We start from the raw sequence: 6,004 nt of genomic DNA on the forward strand, positions 1-6,004 counted from the left end.
ATTGACAAAATAAAAGGAAAATAAACTTGATTAATAGAACATAGTATTCATACATTATGTTGATACAACATCCGAAATAGAAAACTACTGATTACATATTTATACAAGGGTGCCTTAGCAAGTATACAAAAGTAAGATTAAATACTAACGGTGATAGACCTAAGTACACCGACCGACAACTAAACATAATAGGTTCATTTGAAATATAATTTAGTAGCTACATCCCTATCACGCGAGGGTACAACTTTAAGTCCTACATTTGTGTTCATAAGGTATTCTTGTCCTCATATTCAGCCTGCTTCTGTACAATTCCTTGTGTTATATTATAAGGGCATTGTAGGCAAGCTTTCTTTAGATGTACAAGAAAGCAAATATATCAAAGATGAAGATGAGGACGATGAAGATAATCGATCCCTCCAAAACAAGTCTTTCTCATGGCATATATGTTTTGCCATATCCCACCATTTGGTGTTGCTCATTTAGCCAGGAAACCGTCACAACTAGAAGGCCGGGCTAAATGAGCAACACAAATGTTGGGATATGGCAGAAAATATAGGTCGTGAGAAAGGCTTGTTTGTAGGGATCGATCTTCATCGTTATCATCTTCATCTATGATACATATTCTTTCTACTAGTACATGGAAAGAAAGGTAACCTAAAATTTCGTTTTAATACAACCCAAAGGATTGTACAGATGAGGCAGAGTTTGAGCATAGTAATACCTTAAGAACACATTTGTAAGACTTAAAAGTGTACCCTTGCGTGATAGGGAATGTAGCTACTAAATTATATTTCAAATGAACAGTACTAGTCTATCCCTATAGTCACCAAGCTGTCCGGCAAGCTAGCATATCCATTTAATGAGCTCAAACTCTGCTTCTTCAAATATATCGACTACCCGACCCGTACACCAAGTGTCCATAGTTGGCAATGTATACGCAAACAGGAGCAATTGACCTAGGCATATAAATAACTAAAACAGTTCAGACAAAAAAAAATGAAAATAACTAAAACATAATAAGTAATACATTTCATACACATACACAAAATGTCATGTTTCGTATAAGTACATTCCAGATAAGTAGGATTAAAAGCCATATCAAAACAAGGTAAAGCATTCAGATGAAGTTTTACAAATGACCAACTATGGACAAAGTGGTCTATAGGTTTCGCAAGATAAGGTCTATGCTTCAGACAAGCATTCACATAAACTCATCATAAAAAGATTACAATCATGAGGCAGGTTTAACTTCCTGCATTTATAATGAGAATGATTCACATAATATCCACCAGATTCACAAAAACGACTCCAAAATTCACAAAATTAACTCAGGTTTAACAACAACACATCAGTCCAATATTCACAATATCACCTCCAAGTTTCATGATACAAAAACACAGAACTATATCGACATTGAAGAATCAACAGAGCACCACAACAACAACAACAAAAAAGCACAATATTAACAAAAACGAAACATATTAAGCAATGAACAATAAGTAAAACCTAATAAACAAAAATTGACGAAGTAAGTATTGAAGAGAGCGAACAGGACATACAAATCGTAGATCGAAAATGCTCCGAAATTGATTTTGTTGCGTTAAATCTTGATCGGATAATTCTCCGAGGATGATTAAAACCTGCATTATAATGAAAATGATTTAGCAATACATTATCGAAAAAAATAGTAGATTGAAAAGCGTCTGAAAATAGTAGATCTACAATAATTGATCGAAAATGAAGAAAAATAGTGATACGAATGAGAAGATCACATACTTAGATCCGAAAGAGGACGACCTGATGTGACCATAATTGGCGCATATTTAGCCCCCGAATTACCATTGTTTCCATGCTTTTTAGTGCCTATTTGGGTCATTTCTTATCTTTAGTTCTTTGTTTTGCATATTCTTTGAGATTTTGATCCCTTGGTAGGAAAGGAGTAAGAATCTTGCATTTTCATGGCAAAACGAGGCTAAATTGATTGTATTCAATGACCAAGCATCAAGGAGAGACAAGACTAGAAGGCCTTTGTACATATCATTAGTAGAAAAGCAATGTTGAGAAAGGATCCTTGAGTCCCCGAGGAAATCCCCAAGGAATTTATGAAGAAAAGGGAAGAAAAGAAGAAGAATTGAAGCTGACCAACAATCCGAACGGATTGTACCAAATCCGTCCGTCCAGCCCAATCCGAGCGTCCCACCATGGAATCCGCTCGGATTCCCCCAGCACAATCCGAGCGTCTTGCACAAGAATCCGCTCGGATTCCTCAGCCCAGATCCGGCCGTCCCGACTCCAATCCGCACGGATTTCAGTACAGCACGTTTTTCATTCTTCAAGCTACGAAAAGAGAAGCCCTTCTCTCAGAAAATACCGGATTCTCCTTGCTCAACTTAAAAAGTGTAATTACTAGTTTAGCCCTTAGTTAACCCTAATGCATCCTCCCTAATTTTCACTATAAATACCCCATTAGGCTAATTAGAGGGGCATGTTCTTCTTATCAATAATTAGAGTAGTTAATATTAATCAAATCTCTCTTCAATATTGTAATCAAGTATTAATCAAGTTTTAATCCAAGTTTTAGTTCTTTAAATCTCTCTCTTGTTCTTCCTTTATTTTGGGTAATTAGAAGATTATTGGGTTTTATTGGGAGATTGACAACCTTCCATCAATCATCAAGTTCTTCTATTATTCTTTGCATCATTATTTTGGAATCATTAGTAGGTATAATCTCTTAATCCCTTTTTAATTATTGTTAATTACTTTCATTTATTCATCATGTTTCATTATGTTAGTATGATTGACAACCTTTCTAGCATGATCAATATGATAATGAGTGAGTAGTCTCTTAGCTAGGGTTTAATGGGTGATTAGGGAAACCAACATGGGGAATGATTCATGCTTAAATTAATATGCTTTCATATCTTATTTGCTTGCTTGTTTTGATCTTAATACATGCACATGTTATATTTGATGAAATGCTAAGCCTATGAATCCTTGCATTTACTATCATCTTCTATCCTTTCAACTTGACTTGTAAGACATAACCCAACTCGAGTCTTGTTAGACCATGCATGTGTTGAGTAGGAAAGATTAAGTCGACTTGTAGGTGTTGTACAATCTAATCGATTCGGCTCCGGGACCCAAACTTTCCTAGGATTGTAAGATATAACCCAACTCAACCCATCACAACAATAATTGCTTGCTTATAATTTGAGAACATGTTTGTATGATCATATCCCATGATTCCCCTATGAACCCATGACACCCTAGTGCTTTTAATCAATTGTTTACACCCCTTATTTTATTCATCTTACTTGTTTATTTTCATTGTTATTTTAGTTTAGTAACCTTCTACATCAACCCAATTTGTGACACCCCTTAGACACTACTAGTTACAATAGAATTCTCATTTCAATACCCGTCCCTTGGGATCCGACCTTTACTTGCCTCTTTACTAATTGTAGAGTTGTTTGTGGAGTATAAATTGTGTTTTGTATCGACCATTGACCAACGACCACATATGCTTAATTGTGAACACAAAATGGCCTCGATCAAAAATGGCGCCGTTGCCGGGGACGGTGTTTAATTGATTTAAGATTTCTTTTATTGTTATTAGTTGTGTCTTTTTCACCTTGGGGAAGTAAAACTCCTCAAGGTTTGTTCTAATTGTTTTCGAGTTGTTTGATATTTTGCATGTCTAGAAGGTTACAAAGAAATTTGTTACCTTTTGACCGTGAAATCGAAAGAACCTTGACGAATAATAGGAGACTTGTTAGGAGGAATTTTGGAGGTGTTGGTGAAGTTGTTCAACCCACTAGTGAGTTTGTCAATCCTTTCGCAATAGAAGGAGAAGAGAACCCATTAAACAATATCCCACAAAATCCACCTACAATGCCTAAATTCTCGTCACACTCTATACCCACCGAGGAGGATCTATCAAATGGTACTCCTACACCGCAACATCTCACCGGTAATTTTATTGCCAAGTCCGCCTTCATACAACTAGTTGAGAGGAGCCAATTCGGGGGAATGCCTAGTGAGGACCCTCATTCTCATATGGAAACCTTTTGCGATTATTGTGAAGTTATCTCTCAAACGGGCGTGACTCAAGACCAAATAAGATGGGTCTTATTTCCTTTTTCGTTAATCGGCACCGCAAAGCAATGGTTGAAGGGCCTTGATAAGGCCACCCTTGGAATAGATTCTTGGAAGAAGTTAGCTCTAGCCTTCTACAAAAAATTCTACCCACCGGAAAAGACTAACATGCTAAGAGCTCAAATTACGGGTTTTAAGCAAAGGGATGAAGAATCTTTGTATGAAGCTTGGGAGCGGTTCAAAGGTATTTGTCGCTCATGTCCTCACCATGGACTTAGCGAATGGTTTTTAGTGCAACAATTTTGGAATGGTTTATATGAAGATTCAAGGAACATTCTCAATATGGGATCAAATGGAATGTTCACCGAAGTTGATGACAATCAAACATGGAACAAGATTGAGGAAATGGCGGTCCATAATTCACAATATAGTAGGCCTCGCAAGGCTACTAGAGGAGGAAAGTATGAAGTGGACTCCGTTACTCAATTGGGTGCTCAACTTAGTGCTCACATTGACACAATCAACTTGAAGTTTGAACAAGCTATGGCTAGACTTGAGGAAAACTCAAAAACATCAAAGCAACATGTCAATGCCATGACGGCATCCTCATCAATCCCAAGTAGGATATGTGAGAATTGTGGAACTTTGGGTCATGACTCAAGTGAGTGTAGGGGAACAACCGAACAAGTTAATGCTTTCCAAGCTTACAAAAGTGGTACCCCTTATTCAAATTTTTACAATGAAAACACCAAGTTCCATCCAAATCTCTCATACAAAAGCCAAAATGTTCAAAACCCTCAAACAACATACACCCCACCACCCATGAGAAATAAAAATCAAAGACCCTTTTACAATCAAAACCAAGGTTACCAAAATCAAAATCCATACAATCACCAAAATGACCAAGGTTTTGATGTCCAAAAAGCGGTCCTCCAAATGCAAAAGAATCAACAAGAATTTTTCACCCAAATGCAAAAAGATAGCCAAGCAAAAGACACCACCATCAACAACATTCTAGCTCACACCAAGATGTTGGAAACACAATTGACTCAACTAGCATCTTCAAGCTCACAAAAACAAAAGGGGCAATTACCACCTCAAAGTAATCCCCCTAGACATGAAACGGTTAGTGCCATTCACTTGAGAAGTGGTACAAGATATGAAGCACCGAAGGAGCAAGTTGAGAATGAAGTTGTGAAAGCTAGTGAGAATGAAGTTGTGGTGCAAAGCCCCAAAGAAGGGGAATCATCAAAAGAAGAAAGTTCAAAGAAAAATGAAGACAAGGCCAAAGAGAAGGAGCCCATTGTGATTAGACTTCCTTTTCCAAGTCGTCAAGCCAAGCCCAAATTTGATGATCAACTTGGAAAATTCATGGAAATTGTGAAGAATTTAGAAGTCTCAATTCCTTTCACGGAATTAATCAATCACGTACCGGCCTATGCAAAGTACATGAAAGATATCCTCACAAAGAAGAAGTCGATCCGGAAACTTGAGACTATCGCCTTCACTAAGGTGAGTAGTGCAATACTTCAAGTGATTTCACCTCCAAAGTTAAAAGATCCGGGAAGCTTCTCAATACCGTGTACCATTGGCGACACAACGATCAACAAAGCCTTATGTGATCTAGGGGCTAGTGTGAGTGTCATGCCGTACTCGGTAAGTAAAAGGTTGGGAATGGGAGAGCTTAAATGCACCAATATCACTCTTCAAATGGCCGATAGATCGACGAAGACACCATTAGGGATATGGGAAGATGTCCCCGTGCGAATTGGGAAGTTTTTCATCCCGGTGGACTTTGTCATTGTTGATATGGAGGAAGATTCCAACATTCCAATCATCTTAGGAAGACCTTTCCTACACACCGCGGGTGCGGTGATTGATGTGAAACATGGAGAGCTCACTCTAGAAG

The 6,004-nt window shown here is 37.7% G+C and overlaps 1 non-coding gene across 1 annotated transcript; it reads right to left on the minus strand.

Moving 5' to 3' along the window:
- Window positions 1–4,263: 4,263 nt before the first annotated feature.
- Window positions 4,264–4,370, minus strand: LOC141645628 (small nucleolar RNA R71). The gene has a single exon (XR_012545106.1). It is a non-coding gene; the product is annotated as a small nucleolar RNA R71 (small nucleolar RNA).
- Between the last annotated feature and the right edge of the window lie 1,634 nt (window positions 4,371–6,004).

Source organism: Silene latifolia, chromosome 2, assembly GCF_048544455.1.
Source record: "Silene latifolia isolate original U9 population chromosome 2, ASM4854445v1, whole genome shotgun sequence".
NCBI lineage: Eukaryota > Viridiplantae > Streptophyta > Magnoliopsida > Caryophyllales > Caryophyllaceae > Silene > Silene latifolia.